This window comes from Plecotus auritus (genome assembly GCF_963455305.1).
Source record: "Plecotus auritus genome assembly, chromosome: X".
In the NCBI taxonomy this organism is placed as follows: domain Eukaryota; kingdom Metazoa; phylum Chordata; class Mammalia; order Chiroptera; family Vespertilionidae; genus Plecotus; species Plecotus auritus.
Genome location: NC_137784.1, coordinates 37,777,934 through 37,792,332, shown reverse-complemented (window position 1 = coordinate 37,792,332; position 14,399 = coordinate 37,777,934). Strand labels below are relative to the sequence as shown.

Genomic DNA, 14,399 nt, shown 5'->3' with positions numbered 1-14,399 from the left:
AAGGCAGGACAGTTGGGGGGAACCAGGCCTGCAGGGCAGGACAGTTGGGGGCGACCAGGCCTGCAGGGGAGGGAAGTTGGGGGTGACCAGGCCTGCAGGGGAGGGCAGTTGGGGGGGACCAGGTCAGCAGGGGAGGGCAATTAAGGGCAACCAGGCTGGCAAGGGAGGGAAGTTAGGGGTGATTGAGCCAGCAGGGGACGGCAGTTGTGGGGAACCAGGCCTGCAGGGGAGGGCAGTTGGGGGGGACCAGGCCTGCAGGGGAAGGTAGTTGGGGGCGACCAGGCTGGCAAGGGAGGGAAGTTGGGGGGGATCAGGCCTGCAAGATAGGGCAGTTGGCGGGGACCAGGCCTGCAGGGGAGGGCAGTTGAGGGGGACCAGGCCAGCTGGGGAGGACAGTTAGGGGTGACCAGGCTGGCAAGGGAGGGAAGTTGGGGGGGACCAGGCTGCAGGGGAGGGCAGTTAGGGGCAATCGGGCCGGCAGGGGAGCAGTTAGGCATTGATCAGGCTGGCAGGGGATTGGTTAAGGGGTGATCAGGCTGGCAGGCAGAAGTGGTTAGGGGCAATCAGGCAGGCAGGCAGGCGAGCGGTTTGGAGCCAGCAGTCCTGGATTGTGAGAGGGATCCCAGAGGGTACAGACTAGGCAAGGGGTGGGCAAACTTTTTGACTCGAGGGCCACAATGGGTTCTTAAACTGGACCGGAGGGCCGGAACAAAAGCATGGATGGAGTGTTTGTGTGAACTAATATAAATTCAAAGTAAAGGAGGGAGGGGAGAGCAAGAGAACTGGATAGAACAGCTGGATCCGGCCTGCAGGCCGCAGTTTGCCCACGGCTGGACTAGGCTGAGGGACACACACACACCCGTGTATGAATTTCATGCACCGAGCCTCTAGTCTAATAAATAAAGTTGCTGAATTACATGTTACCTTTAATTTTCTATCATAACCCAAGGAGTGTCACTCTGAGAGCAATATTCATTCATGAAAAAAGAAAGCACCCTCTCAAAAAAATAGGTATAGAGGAAATGAGCCTCAATATAGTAAAGGCCATATATGACAAACCCTTAGCTAACATCATGGTCAACAGTGAAAAGCTAAAAGCTTTTCCTCTAAGATCAGAAACATGATAAAGATGCCCACTCTAGCCGCTTTTATTTAACACTAGAGGTCCGGTGCATGAATTTGTGCACGATCAGGGCCGGCCGGCTGTGGGAGATTGCCTGTGGGAGCACACTGACCACCAGGGGGCAGCTCCTGCATTGAGTGTCTGCCCCTGGTGGTCAGTGTGTGTCATAGCAACTGGTCGTTCGGTCGTTTGTTCGCTTAGGCTTTTACTGGTATATATAAAGATAGTACTGGAAGTCCTAGCTAGAGCGAGTAGGCCAAAAAAGCAAAGGCATCCAAATCAGAAAGAAAAAAGTAAAACTGTCTCTATTAGCAGATGATATATCCTATATAATAAAGAGCTAATATGCTAATTAGACCGAATAGCAGAACGACCTTCCGGACAAAGCGGGGCTATGAGGGCCGAGGCAGCTGGGGCTGCAAGGCCCGAGCCCCTTGCACAAATTTTGTGCATTGGGCCTCTAGTTACATATATAAGCCCTAAAGACTATACCAAGAAATTATTAGAACTAATAAAATTAGTTAAGTTGAAGGATTCAAAATAATACAAAGTTGTGTTTCTAGACAATAACAGTGAAATTAAGAAAAAAATCCCATCTAAAATTTCATGAAAAACAATAAAATACCTAAAAACGTTGAAACAAAGATTGTATACTAAAATGTATAAAATACTGATAAAAGAAATTGAAAAAGATGCAAGTAAATGGAAAGGTACTTTGCTCATAGATTATATGTAATAATACTGTTAAAATGTCCATACTACCCAAAAGAATCTATAGATCCAATGCAGCCCCTATCGAATTATAATGGCATTTTTCACAGAAATAGGAAAAAGAAACCACTTCTAAAATATATATGGAATCACCATAAAAGACTCCTAATAGCTAAAGGAATCTTGAGACAAACAAAGGTGTAGGCATCATACTTCCTGATTTCAAAGTATATTGCAAATCTATAGTAATCAAAACAGTATGGTACTGGCAAAAGAAAAATAGATACACAGAAGAGAGTGCACAGAAATAAGCCCATGCATATATAGTGAATTAACTTACAACAAAGGGAGAAAGAATGTACAATGGGGAAAGAATAGTTTTTTCAATAAATTATGCTGAGAAAATGAGATATCCATATGCAAAAAAAAAATAAAAAATGAAACTAGACCCCTCTCTTACAACATACATAAAACTCAGCTCAAAATAAAATAAAAACTTTAATGTAAGACATAAAACTCCCAAAAGCACAGGTGGTAAGCTCCTTGACAAAGGTCTTGGAAATTATTTTTAGTATTTGACAAAAATCAAAAGGCAACCATGGCAAAGTAAGGAAAAGGCAACCAAAGCAAAAATAAGTGGGGCAACATCAAACTAAAAAGCTTTTCTACACAGCAAAGGAAACCATCAACAAAATAAAGAGTTTCCAACATGGCTGCAGAGTAGGTGGAAGATACACTCACCTGCTCCTAGTGTCAAACTGGATTTACAGCTAAATAGAGCAATCAACCTGAATGACCCAACCTGAATGACCAACTGAAGACCGGTTGAACTGAAATATAATAACCAAGGATTTACAAAAGAAGCCATCTAGAGGCTGGTAAGGGTGGAGATGCTGAAATGGTTGGCCCCTGCACTCAGGTGCGGTGTCTAAGAAGCTGGAGGGATATCTCAGGCTGCAAAACTCTCTCTCTCCAGGAGCATGGGTTCTGAACCCAATGCAGAGATCCCCAAACCAGAGCAACAGAGAAGGGAAGAGGAGCCCAAACAGCATCTGGTGTTGAAAATCACGGGAGATTCAGACTATCTGGGAGAGAAGGGAGTCTGCTAGAGACCCAGGAGCTGTTTTCCCAGGGTGGAACACTCCTATTGTTATAGCACCAGCCTGGGAGTGCACTGCCTGGTCCTTCAACTGCTGGTGATGCCACTCGGGTCCTGCAGAGAGGTCTATTGGTAGCACCCAGCAAGGACACTTAGTGTGCTCTTTTTCTATGGAAACTCTTGGCAGAGACTCAGTGATTAAACTGTGTAGCTTTGTAAAGGGAACCGCCATTCTTCCCCACCTCAAGGACACAACCAGCCACGCCTCACCCGCTGAATCACTTGGCCTGCCCTGCTCTGTTGAGTTCAATTGCATAGGGGGATCAGCGTGCCACACAGAGTTGGGACATTCAAGCACATCTCCCAGGGAAGCTTTTGTCCAGGAATCAGACGGGTGGGTGCTGGGTTGTGGGGCTACATCATAAAGGGGCACCTAATAATCCCTACGAGCTTAGCCTGAGCTACCCCTGGAAGAGGAAGAAGTGCCAGTACCCCTTCTAAACACTATTTGGATCTGATCTTCCAAGTATTGCTGGCACACCCCTGATGAGTTCCCATGGCGGCGGCAGGGGGGGTGGTGGTAGGAAGGGCTACTTGCACCTGGGACATTTGAAGTATGTCTCCTTCAGAGGCTACTGCCTGGGACCAGGATGGATTGCTTGGCCACATCCTGCAGACTCAGCGAGCACCAGCCTCAAAGGGAAACACTTTTGATCTGCCCTGCAGCACCAGTGGCTCTGACTGACTGAGCTTGCTCCTCAAGGGGGGATGGCTGGATGCACCAAACCTGAACCTGCAGTGTGCTCCTCCTGTGGGAGCTAGAATTGGAGACTCTGGCAGAGACTCAGTGGTATGGCCCCAGAGTAGGTGCCACTTTCCCCTCATTGAATGCCTAACTGCACAGCCCCAAGTAGGGGACCCACTAGTTCCTTCTTCTGGACCCAGGGAGCCTGGCCTTACTGAACTCACGAGCTGTGGCAGTATATGTGGGTTGCGGCCAGCCTTGGTCCAGTCTACAGTCTATAGGCTCTGGAGAAATACCAGGTAACCTTAGGGGGAGGCAGAGGAGCTGACAGGTGAAGGCTGACATCAAGGAGTCATGTACATGTTATAGATCTGCCCCCAGTTTTAAACTGGAGGAATCAGACCCTTTTACACAGATTACCCCCTCCTAGGCACACTCAGTCTCAACAGATGCAGTCACAAACAATGAATACTGTTGTAGCTCCAGACAGATAGCATAAACCAGTTACACACAATGACTGACATTGACCTCTACCTGAACCCTGCCCAAGTGGACCCAGAATCAATAAGTGGTGGGCTTCAGACAACATTTGAGTTCGATCCAACTAGCTAAGCAAGCAACACACCCAAAAGGGGATTCCAATGGACACCAGACAATGCTGAGAACAACTCTGCCATAAGGAATAGCCCTTGCACAGTGCATCATACACAGTTATTGTGGAGTTAACCCTGCCTGAAGGGTTAACTCCACCCACAAAAAGGCCAATGGAATTGAAAAGTCAACAAGAACAGGAGGGTGCATATAACCCAAAAGAAATATTCCTGGAGCAAAGAGAAAATAAAGTTATAGAAGATTGTACAATTCAGTTCAAGTCAACTATATCCTAAAGCCATCATAACAAGTTTGGGAGTCATAGCAGATCTACCTAATACACAGAGACAAAATGGAAAAGACAAAGAAAAATCCCCCAAATGAAAGAACAAGAGAAATCCCCAGAAAAAAATTAAATGAAATGGGAGCAACCAAGATACCAGATGCAGAGATTAAACTAATGATTATAAAGATGCTCAAGGATCTTAGGGGAAGAATAGGAGATAATCTAAGTGAGAAATTGAACAAAGAAATTGTAAGCATTAAAAAGGACATAGAAGCCATAAAAAAAAAAAAACAGTCAGAAAAAAGGAATAAAATATCTGAAATAAAGAATATATACATACACACAAAAAAAAATAAACAAAAAAGAGTCAACAGCAGGTTAGATGAAGCAAAAAATTAAATCAGCAATTTGAAAGTCAAGGGAACAGAAAACACAAGCAGAGAAAAAAGGAGAGAGAGAGAGAGAGAGAGAGAGAGAGAGAGAGAGAGAGAGAGAGAGAGAGAGAGAAAGAAAAAATGATTTAAAAAATGAGAAAAGTCTAAGAGACCTTTGGGACATCAAGCGTCTCTGGGACATCAAGTATAACAACTTTCACATGATAGGAGTACCAGGAGAAGAGAGAGAACAAGAAATCGAGAAGTTGTTTGAGGAAATAAAAAGGGAAAACTTTCCTAGTCTGGTGAAGGAAAAAGACACACAAGCCCAGAAAACACACAGAGTCACAAAAAGATGAACAAAAAGAGGTCCACATGAACACATCATAATTAAAATGGCAAAGGTTAAAGACAAAGCAAGAGAATTTTAAAAGCAGCAAGACAAAAACATTTACCCACAAAGAAAATCCCATAATACTGCCAGTTGATTTTTCAACAAAAACATTTCAAGCAAGAAGATATTGGCATAATATATTCAAAGTGATGAAAAGCAAGGTCTTACAATCAAGATTACTTCATATAGCAAGGGTGTCATTTAAAATTGAAGGAGAAATAAAGAGCTTCCCAGATAAGAAAAATCTAAAGGAGTTCAATACTACCAAACCAGCTCTACCAAAAATATTAAAGGGTTTTCTTTAAAAGGAAAGTAAAAAAAAAAAAAAAGAGAGAAACATGTATAAAGAATAAAATGGCAATAAATAAGTATCTAATAATGTAACTTTAAATGTAAATGGATTAAATGCTCCAATCAAAAGACATAGTGTAGCTGAATAAATAAGAAAATATGACCCATACATTTGCTTTCTATAAGAGACTCACCTCAGAACAAAAGATACACAGACTGAAAGTGAAGGGATGGAGGAAAATATTCCACGTAAATGAAAATGAAAAAAAGGCTAGGGTAGCAGTACTTATACAAGTCAAAATAGACTTAAAAACAAAAGCCATAACAAGAAACAAAGAAAGTGATGACATAACACTATTGGGATTGATCAAACAAGAGGATATAACCCTTGTAAACATATAAGTACCCAAAATAGGAGTTAAATATAAAGAAAATCTTGGTAGGCCAACCTCCTGTGGTCCCTCCCCCGGGATGGCCGGCCTTGATTTTCCCAATAGGTACTGGGTGAGCCAGCCCCGATTGGCCCCAATTGCTGGCCAGGCCGAGGGACCCCACCCATGCACAAATTCATGCACTGGGCCTCTAGTCAATTATATAAATACTGAAATACATTCAAACACAAGAAGGCTGAATAACATGATATTAACAATGAATGAATTAACAATGAGATCAAGGAAGACATCAAAAGTCACCTGGAAACAAATAATGATAAACACACAGCAAACCAAAATCTATGAAACACAGCAAAAGCAGAATGGAGAGGAAACTTCATGGCATTACAGGCCTTCCCCAGAAGCAAGAAAAATCTCAAACTATCTAAACTTTACCTAAAAAAACTAGGAAAAAACAACAACAAACAAAGCACAGAGAAAGTGGAAATAAGGAAATAATAAAAGTTACAGAGTGGAAATAAATGACAGAGACTAAAAGAAAAAACAACAAGATAAAAACTGAATAAAACCAGGAGGTGTTGTTTTAAAAATATAAAAAAGATTGACAAATCTTTAATGAGATTTATCAAGAAGAAAAGAAGAGGATTAAAAATGAGGGCAGGCATTAATAATAAATGAGAAGAGATTAAAAATGACAGCAGAGTAAGTGGATGCTGCATGGACATGCTACCAGGAACAAACTGGAATTACAACTGAAATACAGAAAAACTTCCTGAATAATGAACCAAAGGGCTGGCCCAGCACCCACAGACAGCAACTGAAGTACCAGAAACATATCTCAGGTGTGGGGGTTGCCACTGAGCAATCTGGTACCTAATCCCCAAGTTGGTCCCCTGAGCAGAGAGAACCACATAACATCTGGCTGGGGTGCAGTCAGCCACACTCTTAAAGGGCCAATGCACAAAATTCCCTGTGGAGCCACCTACCTTGTGTTCCGGCAGAGGGAGGGTGAAATGGACTGGAACTGTGAGGGCAGAAGCCAGGACAGAGGACTCAGGGAATAGAGCTCAGAAGGCAGACACCTCAAGTTTCCTGGGCTGAGTCATTACCTCATGCAGCAGAGGACATCTTTCCCATATACACAACTACATTGCCTGGGGGGAAGACAGTTGACACACCCTGTTTGAAAACACCTTGCCCTGAGGCCACTTAAGAGATTAAAAATAACAATTAGCCTCTAGGAAGTAGTGACTGCCCAACCCTGTTGGAAAAAAATATCTCCCCACACCTGAGTACAATTGCCTGGGGGGGAGGGGCAATTCAAGTCGGAATCCTATTAGTCTTGTAGGCAGAGGCGGTCTCTGGAGGCTTTGAGTCTTTGCCTGATCTAATTAGTCAGAAAAAGCCTTTAACTCTATTCAGCACTAGAGATTAAAAGGTGTAGAGGATCTACCCAATAGTCACAAACCCAAACAGAAAGCCAAAATGAGGAGACAAAGACGCAACCGCCAAATGAAAGAACTAGAGAATTCTCTAGAAGAGGAGGTAAATGAAGCAGAGATAAGAAATTTATCTGAAACAGAGTTCAGAGTAATGAGGGTAAAGATGCTCAACAGCATGAAAAAATATATAGTAACTATGAAAAAATAACAGTCTGAAATAAAGAGTGACATAACACAAATAAAGAACACATTGGAAGGAACACACAGCAGATTAGGGGAAGCTGAGGATCGAATCAGCGAATTAGAAGACAAGAGTTGAAAATATTACTCAATCAGAAGACCAAAAAAAAAAAAAATTAAAAAACATGAGGACAGCTTAAGGGAGCTGTGGGACAATGTGAAATGTAACAATATTAGAATAGCAGGTGTGCCAGAAGAGGGAGAAATGGAGAAAGGCATAGAGAAGTTACTTGAAGAAATAATGGCAGAAAACTTCCCTAACCTGGTAAAGGAAAAAGTCACACAAGTTCAGGAGGCACAGAGAACCTCAAACAAGAAGAATCCAAACAGGCCCACACCCAGACACACCATAATTAAAATATCCAAAATTAAAAACAAAGAATATTAAAGGCAGCATGAAAAAAGAAAACTGTTACCTACAAAAGAGCTCCCATAAGGCTGACACCTGATTTCTCATCAGAACCTCTACAGGCCAGAGGGAATGGCATGAAGTACTCAAGGTAATGGAAAGCAAGGATCTGAGACCAAGATTACTATATCCAGCAAGGCTATCATTCAAAATAGACAGTCAAATAAAGAGCTTCCCAGACCAAAAAAAAAAAGTCTAAAGGAGTATATCACCACCAAGCCAGCATTACAAGAAATGCTAAAGGGATTGCTGTAATGAGAAGAAACAGAGAGAGAAAACTAGCCATATAGAATTATAATGGCTATAAATAAGTACCTATCAGTAATAAGCCTAAATGTAAATGGACTAAATGTTGCAAATAAAAGCCGTAGGGTAGCTGAATGGGTACAAAAACATGACCCAACTATATGCTGTCTACAACAGACCCACCTCAAAACAACAGACACACACAGAATAAGAGTGAAGGGATGGAAAAAAATTTTTCACGCAAATGGAAAACAAAAAAAAAGCTGGAGTAGCAATACTAATATCTGACAAAATAGACTTTACAATGAAGGTCATCACAAGAGACAACACAAGTCACTACATGATGCTAAAGGGATCAATTCAACAAGAGGATATAACCATGGTAAACATATATGAACCCAAAATAGAAGCACCTAAATATATACAAAAACTTCTAGAGGACTTTAATGAAGAGATAGTCAATAATACAGTCATAGAAGGGGACTCTAGCACTCCTCTGACTTCGCGGGATAGATCTTCCAGACAAAAACTTAACAAGGAAACAGAGATTCTAAAGGACACACTGGATCAGATGGATTTAATTGACATTTATAGGACATTTCACCCCAATGCAGCAGAAGATACATTATTCTCAAGTACACATGGATCATTCACAAAAATAGACCACATGTTAGGACACAAATCAAGTTCAAGAAGACTGAAATCATATCAAGTATATTCTCAGATGACTGTGGAATGAAACTAGCAATCAACTACAGTAAAAACACCAAAAAACATGGAGGCTAAATAGCATGTTATCTACACTAATAAAAGAGAAAGATGCAAATTGCAAATTCACCATAACCCCGTGACTCCCACCAACCAATCAGGAGTGAGTATGCAAATTAACCCAACAAAGATGGCGGGTTAAGTTGCATACAAAGGTGCAAAGTGAAGACTGAAGGCTCCAGCCTGAGCGAAGACTGAAGACTGAAGAGGCTTGGCTTCTCCACTGTGGCTGGAGTGAAGGCCTGGGTCCTGGGTGCCAGAGGAAAACCAGTGCCGCCAGCCAGGGGAAGGAAGGCCTATTGCATGAATCTTCGTGCAACGTGCCTCTAGTTAAACAATAAGGGTTACCAATGAGATCAAGAAAGAAATCAAAAAATTCCCGGAAACAAATGAAAATAAACACACAACAACCCCAAATCTCTGGAACACAGCAAAAGCAGTCCTGAGAGGGAAGTTCATAGCATTATAGGCATACCTCAAAAAACAAGAAAAATCAGCACTAAACTGTTTAACCCTACAACTTAAAGAATGAGAAAGAGAACAACAATAGAAGCCCAGGGTAGGTAGAAAGAAGGAAACAATAAAGATTAGAGCAGAAATAAATACTATAACCTAATATATATATATATATATATATATATATATATATATATATATATATATATATATAAAACATCAATGAAACCAAGAGCTGGTTCTTTGAAAAGATAAACAAAATTGATAAAACATTAGCCAGACTCATCAAGAAACAAAGAGAGAGGACCCAAATAAAATCAGAAACGAAAGTGGAAAAGTAACCATGGACACCACAGAAATACAAAGGATTGTAAGAAAATACTATGAACAACTATATGCCAACAAGCTAGACAATGTGGATGAAATAGACAAATTCCTAGAAAAATACTATCTCCCAAATCTGAATCAGGAAGAATCAAAAACCTGAATAGGCCAATAACAACTGATGAAATAGAAGCAGTAAACTCCCACCAAACAAAAGCCCAGGTCTGGACAGCTTCAGAGGAAGTTTTACCACAAATTCAAAGAAAAACTAACAACTATACTCCTCAAAGTATTTCAGAAAATCCCAGAGGAAGGAACACTTCCAAACTCTTTTTATGAGGCCAGCATTATCCTAATTCTAAAAACCTATAAATAAGGAGAATTACAGTCCAATATCACTGATGAACATAGATGCTAAAATCCTTAACAAGCCCTGACCAGTTTGGCTCAGTGGATAGAGCATCGGTCTGTGGACTGAAAGGTCCCAGGTTCGATTCTGGTCAAGGGCATGTACCTGGGTTGCAGGCACTTCCCCAGTAGGAGGTGTGAAGGAGGCAGCTGATCGATGTTTCTCTCTCATCAATGTTTCTAACTCTCTATCCCTCTCCCTTCCTCTCTGTAAAAAAATCAATAAAAAAAAAATATTAAAATAAATAAATAAATAAATAAAATCCTCAACAAAATATTAGCAAATCGAATCCGGTAATATATTAAAAAGATCATATACCATGATCAAGTGGGATTTTTTCCAGTGATGCAAGGCTGGTACAATATTCACAAATCAATAAACATGATACATCACATAAACAAATTGAAAGACAAAAATCACATGATCATATCAATAGACACTGAAAAAGCATTCAACAAAACACAACACCCATTTTTGATAAAAACTCTCAGCAAAGTGGGAAAAGAGGGAACATATCTCAACATGATAAAGGCCATATATAACAACCTACAGCCAACATTATACTCAACAGGCAAAAACTAAAACCATTTCCCCTAAGAACAGGAATAAGAAAGGAATGCCCATGTTCATCATTCCTGTTCGATATAGAACTGGAAGTGCTGGCCATAGCGATCAGACAAGAAGAAGAAATAAAAGGCATCCAAACTGGAAAAGAAGAAGTAAAACTGTCATTATTTGCAGATGACATGGTATTGTACATAGAAAACCCCAAAGACTCCATCAAAAAACTACTACACTTAATAAATGAATTTGGCAATGTTGCAGGACACAAAATTAACACCCAGAAATCTATGGTTTTTATATACATCAATAATGAACTCACAGAAAGAGAAACTAAAAAAAACCCCAAAAACCAACAATCCCCATTTACCATTGGAACAAAAAAAAATAAGATACCTAGGAAAAAACTTAATTAACTAAGGAGGCAAAAGACCTATACTTGGAAAACTACAGGATGTTGAAAAGAGATAGAGGAAGACATAAACAAATGGAAGAATATACTGTGTTCATGGATTGGTAAATCAACATCATTAAAATGTCCATACTACCCAAAGCAATCTATAGATTCAATGCAATCCCCATTCAGATACCAAAAAAATATTTCACAGACCTAGAACAAACTCTCCAAAAATTCATCTGGAATGAAAAAATACTCTGAATAGCCACAGCAATCCTGAGGAAGAAGAACAATGTTGGAGGGATCACAATACCAGATATCAAGCTATATTATAAAGCCACTGTTCTCAAAACTGCCAGGTACTGGCACAAGAACAGACATATAGACCAATGGAACAGAACAGAAAACCCAGAAGTCGACCCAAGCCATTATGCTCAATTAATATTTGAAAAAGGAGGCAAGAGCATACAATGGTGTCAAAATAGTCTCTTCAATAAATGGTGCTGGGAAAATTGGACGGATACATGTCAAAAAATGAAGCTAGACAACCTACTTACACCATACACAAGAATAAACTTAAACACATAAAAGACTTGAATGTAAGACCAAAAACTATAAAAATCCTTGAAGGAAGCATAGGCAGTGAAATCTCAGACATCTCTCATACCAATATCTTTGCCAATATATCTCCTTGGGCAAGGGAAACAAAGGAAAAACACAACAACAAATGGGACTACATCAAAATGAAAAGCTTTCACAAAGCAAAAGAAACCACCAACAAAATGAAAAAGGAACCCACCGAATGGGAAAGCATATTGACAATGATACATCTGATAAGGGGTCAATCTCCAAAATATATATAGAACTTATACAATTCAACACCAGGAAAACAAAAAATCCAATCTAAAATGGGCAAAGGACCTAAATAGACACTTCTCCTAAGAGGACACACCGATAGCCAAGAGACGTTATGAAAAAATGTTCAACTTTACTAATCATCAGAGAGATGCAAATTAAGACCACAATGAGATATCACCTCACCGCTGTAGAGTGGCTATCATCAATAAATCAAGAAGCAACAAGTGCTGACAAGGATGTACAGAAAAGGGAACCCTCATGCACTGTTGGTGGGAATGCAGACTGGTGCAGCCACTATGGAAACAGTATGGAGTTTCCTCAAAAAATTAAACACCAAACTGCATTTTGGCTCAGAGATCCTAATCCTGGGAATATATCTGGAAAAATATGCAGCACCAACTCGAAAGAATATATGCACCCCTATAATTCACAGCATCATTATTTGGAATTAGCAAAGATCTGGAAACAGCCCAAGTGTCTATCAGTAGAAGAGTGGATAAAAAAGCAGTGATACATTTATTTACACAATGGAATACTACTCAGCTGTAAGAAAGAAGAAATATTTAACCTTTGCAACACCATGGAGGGACCTAGAGAGCATTATGCTAAGTGAAATAAGCCAGTCAGAAAAAGACAGGTACATATGATCTCACTTATACGTGGAATCTAAATGAACACAATACACTGATGAACAAAATAGAAACAGGCATGTATATGTGGAACAGACTAACTGCTGTCAGAGGCAAGGGGTGTTGGGGGGCTGTGTGGAAGAAGGTGAAGGGATTAAGCAAAAAAAACATATATAACACATAGATGCAGATGACAGTGTGATGACAGAGGGAAAGGAGAGGGGGATACAAATGGGGGGAGAAGGGGTGACAAAGAAACTTTGTGGCAATGGGCGCATGATGTAGTGTGCAGATGATGTGTTATAGAATTGTACACTTGGATACTGTATGATTTTGTTAACCAATGTCACCCCAATCAATTCAATTAAAAATAATTTATTTTTAAAAATTAAAAGGCAATCTATTTGAAAGGGACAAAATATTTGCAAATCATGTATCTGATAAATTGTTAATATCCAAAAATGTACTTTAAAAACTCAATAGCCCAAAAAAATACCCAAAACAATACAATTAAATTTTTCCAAAGAAGACATGCAAATTGTCACCAGGTCCATGAAAAGATGGTAAGCCTCACTAATCACCAGGGAAATGCAAATCAAAACCACAATGAGGTATCACATCATGCCTCTTAGAACCGTGGTCGGCAAACTGTGGTTCGCGAGCCACATGCGGCTCTTTGGCCCCTTGAGTGTGGCTCTTCCACAAAATACCACGGCCTGGGCAAGTCTATTTTGAAGAAGTGGTGTTAGAAGAAGTTTAAGTTTAAAAAATTTGGCTCTCAAAAGAAATTTCAATCGTTGTACTGTTGATATTTGGCTCTGTTGTCTAATGAGTTTGCCGACCACTGTCTTAGAACATCTAGCATCAAAAATTAAGAGATAACAAGTGTTCCAGAGCATGTGGAGAGGAGAAAAACCTTATGCCATGTTGGCACAGCTGTTACGGAAAACAGTATGGAGGTGCCTCAAAAAATTAAAGAAACAACTACCATATGATCTAGTAACCTCACTTTTGAGTAAATATCTAGAAAGGAAATGAACACAAAATATCCAAGAGATAAAACTGCACTCCCATATTCACTTCAGCATTATTCACAATAGCCAACATATGAAAACAATCCAAGTATTTGTAAACAGATAAATGAATAAAGAAAGTGCGATAGCAAAAGGATTGATACATCAACAGGATATAACTGGGGGGGATGAGCACAAATATGTGATACCTTAATCAATAAAGAAATTTTTAAAAAAAAGAGGATATAACTGGGTAAACATATATGCACCCAATACAGGATCATACAAATCTATAAAAAAACTTCTGGAGGATTTTAAGAAGCAGATCGACAGCAATACAATCATAGTAGGGACTTTAACACCCATTTGACATCACTGGATAGATCTAGTAAAAAACTAAACAAGAAAACAGTGACCCTAAATGATACAGTCGATCAAATGGATTTAATTGACATTTACAGAACATTCCACCCGAAAGCTACAGAATATACATTCGTCTCAAGTGCACATGGATCATTCTCAGATAGATAACAGGATAGGACATAAAACAAGTCTCTATAAATTCAAGACGATTAAAATCATACCAAGCATCTTTTCAGATCACAATGGCATGAAACTAGAAATCAAGTACAATAAAAACA

The 14,399-nt window shown here is 40.0% G+C and overlaps 1 protein-coding gene across 1 annotated transcript in view; it reads right to left on the bottom strand.

The window, feature by feature from the left end:
* The window catches only part of BRWD3 (bromodomain and WD repeat domain containing 3), a 173,030-nt gene that overhangs the window by 17,042 nt on the left and 141,589 nt on the right, over positions 1-14,399 (bottom strand). The window lies entirely within an intron of this gene.